This window comes from Anoplopoma fimbria, chromosome 21 (assembly GCF_027596085.1).
Source record: "Anoplopoma fimbria isolate UVic2021 breed Golden Eagle Sablefish chromosome 21, Afim_UVic_2022, whole genome shotgun sequence".
Classification (NCBI taxonomy): domain Eukaryota; kingdom Metazoa; phylum Chordata; class Actinopteri; order Perciformes; family Anoplopomatidae; genus Anoplopoma; species Anoplopoma fimbria.
In genome coordinates, this window is record NC_072469.1 from 15290806 (window position 1) to 15306807 (window position 16002).

Here is a 16002-nt window from a genome sequence, read left to right on the forward strand (position 1 = left end):
TGAACCGTCGATACAAGGCAGGATGGATCCATGCTTTCATGTTGTTTACGCCAAATTCTGACCCTACCATTTGAATGTCGCAGCTTAAATCGAGACTCATCAGACCAGGCAACGTTTTTCCAATCTTCGATTGTCCAATTTTGGTGAGCCTGTGCGAATTGTAGCCTCAGTTTCCTGTTCTTAGCTGACAGGAGTGGCACCCGGTGTGGTCTTCTGCTGCTGTAGCCCATCTGCTTCGAGGTTCGACGTGTTGTGCCTTCAGAGATGGTATTCTGCATACCTTGGTTGTAACGAGTGGTTATTTGAGTTATTGTTGCCTTTCTACCATCTCGAACCACTCTGCCCATTCTCCTCTGACCTCTGACATCAACAAGGCATTTTCGTCCACACAACTGCCGCTCACTGGATATTTTCTCTTTTTCGGACTATTCTCTGTAAACTCTAGAGATGGTTGTGCGTGAAAATCCCAGTAGATCAGCAGTTTTTGAAATACTCAGATCAGCCCGTCTGGCACCAAAACTATGCCACGTTCACTCAAATCCCCTCTCTTCCCCATTCTGATGCTCGGTTTGAACTTCACCACGTCTAGATGCCTAAATGCATTGAGTTGCTGCCATGTGATTGGCTGATGAGCTTTTGTGTTAACAAGCAATTGAGCAGGTGTGCCTAATAAAGTGGCCGGTGAGTGTAGCTTTAGCTATCATTTAGTGATTTTATCTTAATTCTGTAAAAGGTAGATAAACTCACCACGTTCTCACTTTTGCAAATCCTTTTGGAAGGGAGCAAGCTCTGGGCTAACTAGCGTTCATTCAGCAATGAGAAGCAAGTTACCGCTGATAGCAACATGAGTTCTGCAACCGCTAGCTGCTCCATCTCCAAGTCCGATTAACAAAATATATTGCGCTGATGACATTACAGCGCAAACCCACCATACATTTTGCAGATTTTTGCAGGCCAACCCCGGAGGTTAGCGTCTCACTGGTTCCATCGACAAAAGCCAACAGGATTATGGATTTTGGATTATTACAGAAAATAAGATCTGTGGAAAACAAACACTTATGGTACTTACGCCTTTTGTTCAGCAAGATAATCTTCACAAATGAACACTGCGTTTGTGATTTTGAAGCGTGAATGCAATCTGCAGAAGTAAAAAGCTAATTTTAGGCTATTAACGAACTCCACCACAATCACATAAGCGCAAGTATACACAATGAGGCTGTGTAGGCAAACTTGTCTGCGTGATGACAAGCAAACCGGAAGTGCAACATTCTATTGGGCTGCCCTTTAAAGCAATGAGCCACATTGCAAAAAACAATTATGGGTGCGTGCCACCCTTTGCTTTTGGGGGGGTTGTTTTTGTCTGCATGGTTAGCGGAGGCAAAAGCTATCATTTTGTAAATACAACCCCTTAATGTTGTGTATGTCATAGATTATTAAAGGGGTGGGAGGGACATGGCAAAGGATCACATTTACTGCAGCAGGAGCATTAAACCTGCGTAACCAACGCAACATACCTAGTACTGCAGGGAGAGCTCAAATCCCACACGGGACCAAGCTAACAACATTTGTCCCCAGCTGTTAAAGTGCTTATGGGAGTAAAGTAATATAACAACATTTTTTGTGCCTCCTCCCAAAGATATTGCACCAATCAAATAGCCATTACCAGCATTGTCTTGACTAAAAAGGAGAAAAATACTGTAGGAAGCCCTGTGAGGGCAATACAATAAAGTACACAAGTCAAATCAATCACTGCAAAAGTACTTATTTCTTAGCAAATAAATGGATTTTAGTTTGACCTGGAATGATTAGTGTTTCCAAAAACATCTCTGCATTGCTCTCCCATACTGTAGGCTACGTTGACCTGAAGTTCCAGGAGAAAGGTCACGGTAAACATTTGCAGTGAACTCATGGAAGGCGTATCCTTCCCAGGGAACAGGGGCTTCCTCTGGAGCTGCAAACAGGACGTAGTGTTCTCCGTAAAAAAAAGGAGGAGAAAAAAATAAAGCTGTGCTTGGCAATGAGTCAGACCTCTGAAAACCATAGGGGGATATCCCTGCTCCAACTCCTACACAGGATCACACCTAGAACAAATGAAGGAGTGGATGTCTGCGTGAGTGCATGGGAGTACACACCCAGGCCTGTGTGACTATCCGCATGTCTCCATGCGTCTGCTTCCAGACCTTTACCAGTTCAGCACGGTTCGGTTCAAACATGTCAACTTTCAGACGTTCCCCTGTCATCCGTGAGCTGCTTGTCCTGGGCGCATTTAAAAGCTTCCTACTAATGCAGGGAACAATTAAGTTATCAAATGGACACCACCATTATGTAAAAGGCGGGTTATATTGCCAACAATTTGAACACTGTCTGCTTCCTGGAAGTGCAGACGAAATGTCAGGGGCACAATATTTCAAGGCTATTAACTTGAGTGCTTTTTTATTCAGTCTCATTACTTTTTAAACAGCATAGGAAGTCACGGAAATGTAATATTAATTTTTACACGGCTTTCATTTTCGTTCCTATGGAGCTGTTTATAATTCAGGGATTTTTTCTTTTTTTTTTTTTTTTACGCGAGGAGCATGAGGGCCAGTGTGCAAGTCTTATTTTATATGTTGCGAGTCCAAGTCACACATTTGCTGGTAGAAATTCTCCGTGTGGCATTTGTTGGGGGTAAAGTAATTGTGTATTCCGTGGTTAATGATGTAAACAATGCACACGGTGTAGGAGTGGATGCGACAACGCAGAGGGATAGCAGGAGGAGAGTCCACGCAGCTATCTCAGGGGGAACACATGCACTACTTTGGGATGACTATCCTGCATGCATGCATTAAAACACACCTTCCAGGTATTCACATTCACATTTGTTCACATCCAAACTTAGAAAATATTCTGAACAACGCAACATATATGCACACAGAAGCAGAATGTGAAAGAAAGTTGGACTGGCAAAAAAAAAAGGAAAGAGGGAGATATGTTTCATTAAATCTTTATTTTGGAATAAAAAAAAAACTAGATAAGGCCAATTTTGATCTACGAGAGCTCCCTAATTTAGGCCCTAATGAGAATTTCTCAAATGTGGGGAGCCTTATCATGAAAAATGGCTGGAGACCATTAATAGTTTATAGGTTGAGTTAATGATAGAGATGACTCCTAATTGAGCTCTACAGAGCTTTACTATCCGGTGGTCCTTTTCACCGGCGCCAGGAATCTCTCATTATTTCAGATTTTGTGAGGGAAGAAAAAAAAAGGCATGCATAATATCACCTATTTTAGGGGAAAGATTAATTTATGTTCCAAAAAAAAAAAAAGATCCTGCTCGACTTTCACAGATCATAACATTTCAGAATCAGAGGAAGGAAAAAGATATATATCTTTTAAATCAACTGATAATCCTTCTGTAACTTAAGAAGACAGAAAAAGATCTGAGGAGAAAAAAGGGTCCACCCACACTCAGTCGTCTCTGTTATGATACAGTTGCCATGGAGATTTAGTTTCCACATAACTTCAGCATGTCTTCTTCATTCGGACTTTTGTTATCCAGCGACTGAGCGGTCGATCATGTCGCCCCGAGTTGATGCTTTCCACTGAGGCCGCATTCACACAGAGTTGCCGTTGAAGCTTATAAATAGGCATTACCATAAGAACACGTCATGTGCCTGTTGCTGCGCGGCTGCCAAACAGTCAGTACAGTAAACACCAGGTCGCCATGGCAGCAGTCTGAGCGGCTGAAAAAACAGGGGAAACAGGAAGGGATTCCCTTTCAGCCCCAGTGACGGCCGCAGTGTCACGTGGATTCCCATCAACCTTTTCCCTGGCTCGGCCGTGGGCTTCCCCCATCTTGCTCAATCGCGCCAACTGGTCGGCGGTAAACCCCTTCATACACACACACACACACACAACATGTGGCGTCTCTAATTACCGCGCCACACAGGCCTCGGCTCAGGGAAAAAACACAAAAACAAGGGCTCCATGGCTGGGTGCTTCTACGGCGCTGCATGGGCCGAAGGTTCGCCGCTATCTGGTCTGAAAAATGTGCTCAATTATTAACGATTTGTGATCGGCACGCAAGGAAAATTTACAAATCCAACTTCTAAAGAGGTGAAATATGGAGAGCTATATATATACAGCTCCCAAGTCAGCCTCCAGCTCTCAGACTGAGGGCAGATTTCCAACATGGCAGATGGTGACTGTGAGACAGTCAGTGGAGAGGAAGAGCTGAGTTTAAACTGGAGAGGAAGCCAGTGTGCGTGTGTGTGTGTGGACCACAGTCCTGCATCGATAGAACAGTGCATAAATGAAATTCAAACAGCTTTCCCATTCAGCGCTGCTATTCTTGAGGCTTCTGATTCAGCCTCAGAGTAACAAATTGCTGTTATGACATTCTTGGATGTCAAAACAGTGTTGCCCATTATTTGTTGTAGTAACTAGAAACATTCTCTCTCTTACTAGCTTTTCTATTTTTTTTTCGGGGGGGTAAAACCTCAGTGGACCCTGTTGGGATCGGGGGAAAAGATGGAGGCATAAATAGCCTTCCTGTTTACACTTCAAATAAACAAAGCTCACGATGTCACCCCAAAGCGTCCCTAATGGGGCGGTTAGATCCGGTTCTGCTAAAGTGACATTTTGACTTGGCTGGGCTTTAAATTTCATGCTCAGCAGTTTCCTTTGACTGGATTTACAAAGAAACGCAAAGGATTTGACATTTAGGCTCCCAAACTTGATGTTCATGAACTGCCCTGAAGAGTCTTCCGTTGCCTGAAAATGTAACATAATACCCTCCTCGCACACAGACTTCATTTCCATTCCAGCAATTTACAGCCAGGAAAAAAGAAAAAAAAATTCTGCATAGTACTTAAAATTCCAGAAATTAACATTGTTTTGTGCGACTTCTCTGCTCAGCAGATCCGCGAGGGTGCATATCTGAGCAGGGATCCCCAGTGGGGAACGCGTTCACCCAAACCTCGCTCAGATCAGTTGGTGAAACCCGCTGCAGCTCCCGCAACCGAGGGAATTCCTCTCAGAAATATTTGCTTTTTTGTTCTAGTGAGGAAATGAGGGTGAGGGGCGGGGGGAGTGGTGGTGTTGCTGAAATTTAATCACCATGGTAACTTCAATAACACTGCTCTTCCTCTCCCCCCAACCCTCCCCCCTCCCACAAGAGGAAATGAGTTTCGAAAACGGAGCAGGCGCTCCAGCCGTCATTAGTTTTTTGACGCCTGCCAAGCAACAGAGACATCATTGACTTGATAAGGACTTACTGATATTACAGCACAGGAAGGCAAGGCGCCGCTAAAATGCTAATGGTTCACAGCTCCTTGTTGCAAGCAATAGAAGGACATTATTAAAGTATATTTATGTGCACTCTAACCCAATGTACATTCCACTTTCTCTCTCTCTCTCTCTCTCTCTCTCTCTCTCTCTCACTCTGACAGCATCTCTAGATTCCCAGGATGCTTCTTTAGGCATAGCTGCAGACACCGCAGGGCCACAACTGACAGGAATGTGGCTGCAGCAGGAAGACCTGCTGTATGAGCCTCATGTGCAGCTGAGGATCTGCACATCTCACTGCTCAAATTCTAGTTTGAAGTAATTATTTCATTTCATATCAAGGAATAAATAAATAAAGCAGCAACCGGTAGCAGATTGATGACAGCTTTAGCCTTTTCTAAGATACGTTAGCGGACGGCCAGGTTCATTGGATCAAGTGAAAGATTAGGGTTCATAGTAAAGAACGCACAGAGAATTATCATCCGACTCTGACTTTTAGCATATATTTAGCTTATATTTTATGTTATATAAAAAGATTTCCCAGCCAGAAAACTCAACCCAGTACCCTGCAGGCAACTGTTTTCCAATAAATAAAAAGTTCTGTTTTAAATTGGTGTTACATCTCGGCCTCGTAATTAAAGTTATTCTTGTGTCGAGATTTTCAGTGATTTCCTGTTTTATCTTGTTTTGATTTTGTTTGTTTACTTCACTTCCTGCCCTCATGTGTTTCCTGCCTTTGTGATTAAATATACCGCCCTGATTAGTTTCACCTGTCCCTCATTACCCTTCCTCCCTATTGTATACAGTCTGTGTTCTCCACTTTGTCTCTGCCAGTTTGTTTTTACAGGTTTAGTGACGTGGCATATGTTCCCTCATTACCTTTTTATTTTCTATCAATTTAAGATTTTACTTCACTTTTACTCTCTGTGTAAGTCGTGCATTTGAGTCCTCTTTTGGCTGGTTGCCAGTGCTGCATGATAAATGGCAGATATTCTTTCTTCACTAGCTAGATGCTAACCTCTAACACCTAGCAAAAGTGAATATTTTTGGGGTGTTTCCTAAAGACTGAAATATAGTAAGAATAAGAGCAAATATTGGACTTGGCTTCATCAGGTTGCCAGAAACACCGAAAACTAAACTCCAAATGAATTAATGCTAATGTCGCTGCATGTCTGCAGCTCTGCAAGCTTAGCACGCTCTTCATACAGCATGTCTTAAGATATCATGCTCCTCTGCCCCCAAATGACAAAAAAAACAAACAATAAATGCAACTTTAAAGCAGACACATTCCATCCCACATCTCAGCCAGACTACTGGTCCTCAGCTTGACGCACATTTCTGGAGATCAATAAAACATGGAGGAGACAACAAGCAGCTGTAAATGACAAGCTTGTCTGAGGCCCTCCGCTGTGCGTCAGACACAGGGGGAGCTGACCATCATGAGAAATCCTGTCTCCAGCCTTCACTTCTTCCATGTGCCACTGGACAGTTAAGCCTAAAGATACCTGACACCATATGTTTCCCTGTGCAGTAATGACTGCTCCTCGCAACGCTTTTATGGCAGCCGGCCTCTGGAGGCTCAGTGATCAGGGACATGTCCAGGCCTCAATTAGAGCTGCTGGAAAGTAGCCCTCCTCGCTCGACCAGCAGCAGCTTTTTTTTAACACCTCTCTGGTGATGAATCCATTCACTCTGTGTTGCAATATTTAAATTGAAAAGAAAGCATGCAGTCTGCAGTTTGAAAATTTACAACAAAATCCATGAGGGGCACTGAGAAGAAAGAGGCAAGGGGTAGCGTGTATATGAGCAGGAGGAGACGAGCAGTGGTTTGAGGACAGAGAGCAAAGTAGAGAGAGAAACTAAGGAGATGAAGACAGAGAGGGAGGGAGAGAGCAACGAGGAAGACCAAAGGCATGTGGAGTTCACCATCACTTTGCTTGGCTGCACTGTGATTAAAGCGAGGAGCCCCTGGAGAGAGAGGCGGCTCCGGGCCTGCCCAGTCAGTTCTCCCGCTGCCTTGATCTCCTGCGTGTCACCCACAGAAACACACCGCCAAAACCTTCAGGAAGGGCTCGCTTTTTTTATTGCGCCGGGTCCCCCGTCGGCTCCGTGGAATGTGCAAAGCAAGCACAGATTGTCATGGCACTGAGCTCCTCTCAATTTAGACGAAGGAGGTCTGCTTTGGATGAGCTGAACTGCTGCCTGGATCCTCAGCTTCTTTTTTTTTTATGTTTTAATGAAGAGATCTTGCGCATTTCATGAACTTGTCAACCTCCGAGACTAGGTAAAAGAGAATTTTTTGGCAAGTGATTTCCCAGGAAGTGGAAAGTGAAAATAAGCCTACTAAACCTTGATTAATTCCCTTAGGGGGCTCTATCCTCTTGATTGGAGCGCCTATTCTTTCAGGGAAAAATTGATAATCAGAACCTTTTCAGACTGGGAGCCAGGAAAGGGAGAGAAAATGTGACTCTCAATCTTAATTAAATTCGCCATTCGGTGGACTGATCAGTTGTGTGCCCGGTCCCTCCCTTGACCTTTTTTTCTTTTGGTCAAGTGACCTTCAGTCCCTGTCTGCGGAGCATCTGACAAGGAAGGAAAGCGCCCGAGGGGGGGTGAGGGAAGAAAGGCCGTGACATTACACACATTCTTAAAGCACCACAGCCGGGATAATTACACCGATACTCACTTAACATGCATTGCAGGCGAGCATATCGTTTATCAGCTGCATGACCTCTAGCGAAGGATCTCTTCCTCTGATCTGTCTAATTATTCCGGCTTTTTTTTTTTTTTTTTTTTTCTCCTTCGTCTCTTCCTTTCCGCCATTATGAGCAAACTGAAAAAACCTTTGTGTGTGCGCGTGTAATCTCAAACAAGTCAGAGTTGTAAACATCACAGCTGGCTGGGAGGGGGGATTTCGGAAGTTATTCACTGATGTTTTGTGCAAGATTTAAATTAATTCCAGTTGGCCCACAGCTATTTTCTATTATTTCTTCTGTAAAAATACACTTATCCTTCTTTTCACTTCTCATGCCTGTGGCCGATTGAAGCTCTATGGGGGGTTGTGGGTGTCATTTTTTATTTGTTTATTTGGGGGAAAGTGAATCCTCCTAACTCTGGTTAAGATACCTTGTCTCACACAACTGCTGCAACATTTCATTTGCGGAAATACTGAAATAGGACGAAGAGTCTAGAGCAATGAGGCTGTACTTAAACACAGTGGAGCTTTTGCACTAAATGCGAACACATTCACACATGAAATACTTTATTATGTTGTTAATTGAGAGTTTCGTTGATATTCTTATTCTCGTTTGCTTACTTTTATTTATTTACAAACACATTCAAATTAATCCAACATGGTAAACATTGTACCATGTTAGCATGATGCTATACTAAGATGTTGAACATGGTCAAACTGAAAATGCTAACATTGCACTAAAGAGCAGTACTGCTGAGGCTGATAGGACTGTTAATAGTAAATAATAAAGTTGGAGTGGAGTATGATTGTATGTACCAAATTTCACAGACGTTTTTCCATTAGTTTGTTTTCAAGACAATTTACCCTGACCTTAAAAAAATTCAACATTATGGTAGTGCAAGAAAAAAAGTCCGGAGATTACTAAAGTCATAGAATATATCCTCTTGGGAACATGAATGTCTCTATTAAAATATCATGGGAATTCCATCCAACAGCTGTTGGGATATTTCACTTTAGACGTCAGTGCATCCATCTCCACCACCTCTCTGCAACAAGACTAGAATGTGATGTATAGCTTTGAAACATGCTGAACAAAATGCCTTTACTGACATTAAGATATTTCCTGTTCTTGGCAGGAACACACAGTACATGCAGCGAGGAACCAGCAAAACAGTGTGAAAGGCAGAACTGTATGTAATATTATATGTGCCATAAACCTGCAGCTGATATTTCTGGGTCACTTATCTGCAGGGAACTACTTGCACTGTTCTAACCTGTCAGCTCATTATGTAACACATTGGCCTACTTTTCCCTATACACTGCTGTAATTTTCCACTCGGCCTGTGTATTCCATGGGTTACCTTTTGAATGCAGGTGAAACTGACAGGATTTGAAGCATGAATTTCTCAGTTAAAGTGCTCAGGGTGCGGATGAAACGGCGTGAAGAAAAAGGAGAGCTAACAGTGTCAGAGACCAAGACTGTCCGTTTTTTCAGCCTGTACATATTCCATTTTCACTTTATCCATGGCCTGGCAGCTTTCACTGTATTTTAGAACCACTTTATGGAGCGGCTTATGCAGACTGGTGGCTGGTTGACAAGGAGGATACAAAGAAGAGCTCAAGCAAAAGCCAAGAAAGCATCAAAAGTGTTCCAGAGAAGCGTGACTGTAGACACTCTTCATCTCTCTACCAACAGGCCTCACTGCAGATCATCTGGCTGCTTTGAGGGCTAAAGGACCTGAACCGTGGTTAGGCCTGTTTTTGTGCAAATACTTTACATCGCAGCTAACACACTAAGGGAATTTAAATGGATACTTTTTTTTCTACTGTTCAAGGTATCTCTTTTATTTCTGAAAAGTGGTTTGACACATCGCTGATTCAGTATGATCCTTCACCGCAGAGTTCAATCTATGCTTGAACGGCATCACCGTGCAACACTCATAATCAACAGGAAGTGTGATGTTGCCAGGGCGACTGTGGGTATTTACTCTTCATCTGCACCGAAGTCATGCAGCATGCGCTACGCAGTAGTTCCTGTTTGTGGTGGGACCACAAGTGTGCAGACTAATGACTTTTCATTCTGAAGAAGAGATCATAATTTGCTCAGTGTGAGGCAAGACATGAAGCTATAAGGAGCTGTTTCTGAAAATATTTATGGTTGGTTATCCTCAGCCCCTCACGCCCAACAATCCCCAAAAAACATCCAGCAGTGTGAGTGAGTTTCACTGTGAATCTGTTATCTGTACATCCCCAAGCACATTTATGCAGAATTTACACTGGTCTGTATGCTGTCTGGCACTTATTCCTTCTGTAAATCCTGGCTTTTCAACACAGAGCAGCACAGGACAACGTGTGCAAGAAGATAAATAAATAAATAAATAAATATATATATATATATATAAATATATATATATATATATATATATTAAATGCACAAAAAAAGGTCTGATGGGTGCTGTATCTGAGGGGGCAGACAGAAAGGATGGGCATCTGACATTTGAAACATGAACCATCAATAATAACATGCTGTATGAAACACCACACAGTAGCTATTAGCCCCGTTTATGTGCAGTCTGTAAGTGTAAGATTTCCTGCAGCAGCCAAGCTTGTTGCACACACAGCAGGGCATGGTTTGTTTAGTCCACTAGTTATTTAGGACTGGAGAATCCCTGTTTACCTGACTTTTAGGAGGGCTGTCTCTCTCACTCTCTCTGTGTGTGTTTCAGGTCAGCCCCGCCTCTCTCTCGCTCAGTTTCTGATCACACACACACCTGAAAGCCATTCAACAGTTAGTCGAGCAGTATGTCTACTCCCAGAGCCAGAGTTCTTGTCCCTCTTTGCTCTTGAGCTGTCTGTTGCTGGGCGCTGCTGTTCTTTCCGACACATTTCTCATACCGATGCGTGGAATAACGCAGCTTGGTCAGCGCTCCTGAGCTTCAAACTACGACGCTCTGCGTACCCCTCTAATATCTAGTTAAGCAAGTTTCAGTGACACCATGTCAATATGCGTTTGCAACATGCACGCACCGTTAGTTTCTCAAGGGACACCGACAGCCGTCTACTGGATAAAAGTCGTGTTTGTTTCTCATTAAGCCACTTGTTAGTAACCACCTTTTTTAAGACGAGTAAAAGAAAAATAATTCAAATTATTTTTAGTCTTAGAACAAATTGTTAAAATCTCTTATGCTTTGGTTGAACATAGACTTTATATCAGGCATCTAACCAAAACCCCATCTGAATGCTGGGTTGGCTTTCCAAACGTATGTTAGATGAGTTGCAGTATCAGACAACGAGGAGCACGGACCAAGCTATATCATTTGACTTGTCTGGAGCAAGAATGGGTCTGTTCTTGCTCCAAACACGTTTAACTGGTGAAACTCTTTGTTCATTTTGTCTTTATTAAGGGAACTGTGTTGAGGTTCTCTGCTATTAATTGTGTTTCTCATGGTCTTTTAGTGTGATTCAGTAGAATAACGGAATTTTAGTTTATTATTTCCACCTTGGAGACCCTGACCCTTCTGCTTTCCGTAATATTAGTTTATTTTTTTCAGTTAACCATCTTCATATTAAATAAATGTCCTTTATTGTTACACTTAAAGTGCCTCACCAGCCTTTTATTGCTGTAATGTTACCATTTGTTTTGCAAAGGTTGGGTAAACCTTTTTGTTACTCCTTGTGTTCCCCAGGACATTAAGTCGAGGTTGTGTAAGTCAATACCTAAAAGTCATTCATATCCCAAATGGAAAGGTTACCTTAAGATACAGCGCTAAGGTGCAAAACACAATTTAGCCTACAGCCCCAGGGAAGCCATTAAACACACAAAGTCTGGCACATGGATATTAAAAAAAAGTGAAAAATCACCTCAGCTCAGGGACGTCAGACGGAGGGAGAGCCTCCGTCATGATTCTCATATTCATCTGTTACTCTGCCTCGCACACCGCAATGGATTCACATCTTCTGGCAAGATGCTAATTGATAAGAAAAGATGAACATGTGAGTGCAGAGAGCTGGGAAATGAAATCCAAGATGATGATGGAGGAGGGGGGCGAAAAAAGAAAAATGGAGTAGATATTAGCAGCTCTCTATAAATCAGGAGACCTGAACCATGCACAAAAGGCCATCCATCAAAGAGGGGAAAGGGGCCTCGCTGGGGTCGAAAGGTCAAAGGGGCTGAGATATGTAAGAAGGTCTCTCCACTCCCGGGGGACACATTTGACCGGTCCCAGAGTGAGACGAGACGAGGGTAAGCCATCGCTTTTGTCCGCCTGGAGCTTGACCTATGTGTTTCCAGTCTGTTGCTATTGACCATATACCCGGAAAAATAAAAGAAGCTTGAGAGCCAATGGCCCCGCCGTAACCCCTCGGCTGTTCTCAATCCTTCATCCTGAGTGATGGCTCCCTCCGCCACATCAAGTCTTTTAATCCACAGTCACTGTACTGCCTCACTTATGTGTCAAAGTGAAAAAGTTGTGCTGCGGCACTTCCCCTGGTTCCTCACAGCCTCTTGGTCAATATTTCTCATCAGGTGGGTGTGGGGGGGAAGACAAATGACCTCCAGAGCATTGACCTTGTCGTGGTTATTGGCAATGGGAGACAAGCTAAAGAATCTAACGTCCCAGAAGTTCAATTTCAGGCCCGCGTCTCCACATTGGGCCATTAAATACATCACCGTTACTGCCACTTAATTAGATCATTTCCCAGAAGCGTTCCCAAAATGGACGTCTGCGCATAATGATTTAAATGATGTAGCGGGCTCGTAGAAAAAACGTTCGCAAAGACATGTTGTAAATGATACAAAGCGTGTTAACATAAGCTCGGCATGTAAAAGGGCGATTTGAAAAATTGATGAGCCTCTAAAGATTTTAATTCCAAATGTGATCCCTGATTTCGCCACGGAGCGCTAATCTGGGCGTGTAACGCGGCGTGAACGGGGAGCGTAGATATAGCGACAGCGCAGCGGTGAGGAAGCAGAGGCGATGTGACAGGAAACCTAGGAAAATATGAACCAGAGTGGAGGTATTAATGAAGGCGCTGTCGCCTTAATGAATGCCGTTCACCCCCCCCCCCCTTTCTACTTGAGCATCTGCTGAGAAGCGGCCTTGAATTCTGATATGTGATGATACTGTAACCACATCACCGAGAGCTCCCTTTCAGGATTCCTCTCTGTGTCAGAGGCCTCCTCCTCCTCCTCTCCTCCACAGAGCCGATACGGGGCGGAGGGGGGGCTATGGGGCAGATTGTGCTTAATCAGCATTTCAAAGCTGCTCCAGTGTCAATTATCCCAGGCCGCATTCCCTCCAGTCCGTGGACGGGTCAACGCTTGGAACGTCTGAGGATGACATCACCCTCCCTGGGATACACCGACGGAGACAGAGAGGGCTTGATTTCTACACCCTGTGTTTTTTCTACTTCTCTGAGCGTTTTGCTGTTTACCATGAAGGAGCGTCTCTTGGTTACAATGGTCACCCTGGGAAGCATTCATGTGGAGAATACAATTTAAAATTCCATCACTCAGTGTGAAGCTTTATTTTATTTTTTTTATCTCTTTTCCATTAGCTCCAGATGTCATATATGTAAAATTGTTTTGCATTTGTTATGCACACAGAGGGGACGATATGTATGCTTTGCTGGCAGACTGTAGCATAATTCACTACTCACCACTTTGACTGCTGAATATGAAACATGCGCTCAGTATCAAGCAACTCCTGTCACGGAGCCAGCCGAGTGGAGCTGGCAAGCCTGAGTTTTCTCGGGACTTGTAAAGAGGCAGACTTAATGGTTTCAAACAGAGATATTAAGGCCGTAGATCTCATACATTACAGTCAAGGGAGCGGTGGGACGGCTGCGTAGACGCTTCTCTGTTTCCCACAATTTTCAACAGCTTCTGGATAGTTTATCTCATCCTGTAGGTCTCCTCAGTTTTGGCCAGATACCAAAAATATTTTCCTCATTAAATGCCAGACAGAGTCATAACAGCTCTGAAAAAAACCCCTCCCCAATACCATTCTGTGAAGGTGGTTATGACATAACGTAGGCATCATGGACTCATACTGGGCAAATTGAGATTAAGTCATAACGGCAGCGATGCTCTGGATTATAATTTGGATTTTGAAGCTTTGCATTGTGGTATTTAAGTCAGTTATTTATCTCATTAGCGATGAAATGATATGTGAGTGTGAAGGCTTATGAGAAACCAAAACTTCACAGCTCTGTAAAGTCAACATATAACTCAAACTTGCCTATCCTCATCATATTTCATCATTTTACCCACCTGTAGAAACATGCCAACCCATCTCAGTCCTGTGCTTTGTTTAACACAGAGCTATTTTTGTTCTTAACGCCCACATAGTCAGACAAAAAAAGGTTTAACTAAGGCCTCTCACTTATTTATGTATCATTTTTCTCTGTTTTCTTGATACTGTAACACATTCCTCCCTCCACTAACACCTGAAGACATTTCATCCAACAAGCTAAACTTTCACTACAAGTGATGAAATTCAGATGCGCTCTTAAAAAAACCTCCTTGTTGGTGCCGTAATAAGAGATAAAAGATCTCAATGACACATAAGACCATTTATTTAGCATAAATCCTGCTAAGCCCCCAAATCCGCAGCCAAACTTCGGCGCACGGCGACAACAACCAGATGATCTATGGATCGCAAACTGTATTTACCATCTAAATTGCTTCCCCACAATGCCAAGATGATGACAGAGATTAATCGGCTAAAGAGCTAAATCCAACCCCCGCACACCTTCAATACGGTGGCACATCTCAGGCCACACGTTTCCAACTTAAAGGCAACATTTGTATTCCTGAGGAGCGTCGTCTCTCGCCTGTTTTATGATATTACCGCCAGGAGACCGCGAGCAGGGGCTTCATCTCTCCATGTGTGGGCTCCAATTCAACCGTCATCCATTTCCCCCCACTATCTTTTTATCATTACGCAGTCTAATAAATGTGCTGTGTGCTCCGTGATGCCGCATCATACATCAGAACAAAGTGACCTGGGTCAGCGCATCGCAAAGCGCCAAGGTTACCCTCTCTTCCGCTCACGTTCACCCGCCGCTACTGAGAGAGGAGGAATATTTTTCATCTTTTGTCAGCTGGAAATGTTCTCTGACAAAGTAATAACCTCTTCCACGTCCCCTTTGAATGTCTAACACTGTGTCTTCTAAAAGGGAAACGACAAAGGTGCACAAGCCGCAGGGGTTGCGTCGCGGTGGTTTTGATCCAGCAGGTCGCCACTGACAAGTGCACTTCAATGGAAGCAGCAGGTTGTTCTTCCCACTGTGGTGGCTTTACAGCGGGTTTTGAGAGGATTCTTTAGTCGCCCACATCAAACACAAACAGCATAATATCACAGTGTCGCGGTGCATGAATGTGCGTGTGTATGTGAAGGTATCTGTGTTGAGGTGTGCTGTGCAACCTGTACGCCCTCCTGCAGATGGAGGATTAAAAGAACTTTCAGACTGGAGTCCAGCCAGCACATTTTGGTTTACCGTAGCGCTTTGGCAGAACACACACACACATACACACAGTTGGTCTTTTCAGTGTGCGATTGTGTGATTTTTCAACACATGCGATCCAAGGCTTGGCAGCGCATGTCCGGCTGTCTCCCAGCGATCACTCATCTGAGGCGAGAAAATCAGCAGTGGCCCCAGAAACTCAACGCGCTGATTGGAGCCAGATTGGAACAAGGCCTCCAAATCAACGGGACGTTCTCGGCTACATCATTGAGGCGAAGCGAGCCTATTATAGCACGGGATTAGCTATCCTAGACAGCGGTTGCAATGAAAGACCTCCCTACCTCTGTCTTTTTTTTTTTAAACCAGCTGAAAAGCGAAGTAACATGACAAAGTCCAGCACATAGACAGCCCCCGAAACACCGCCATCTCTCCGAATGACACTGCAGAGGAAGAGCAACCAGCAGCAAAGACTGCTTGATGTATGGGTGCTTTGAGATATGTGCACTCTCTCTTTTTAATCTGGTGCTGACGGGAATGAATAGTCTGCGTGTGTGTGTGTGTGTGTGTGTGTGTGT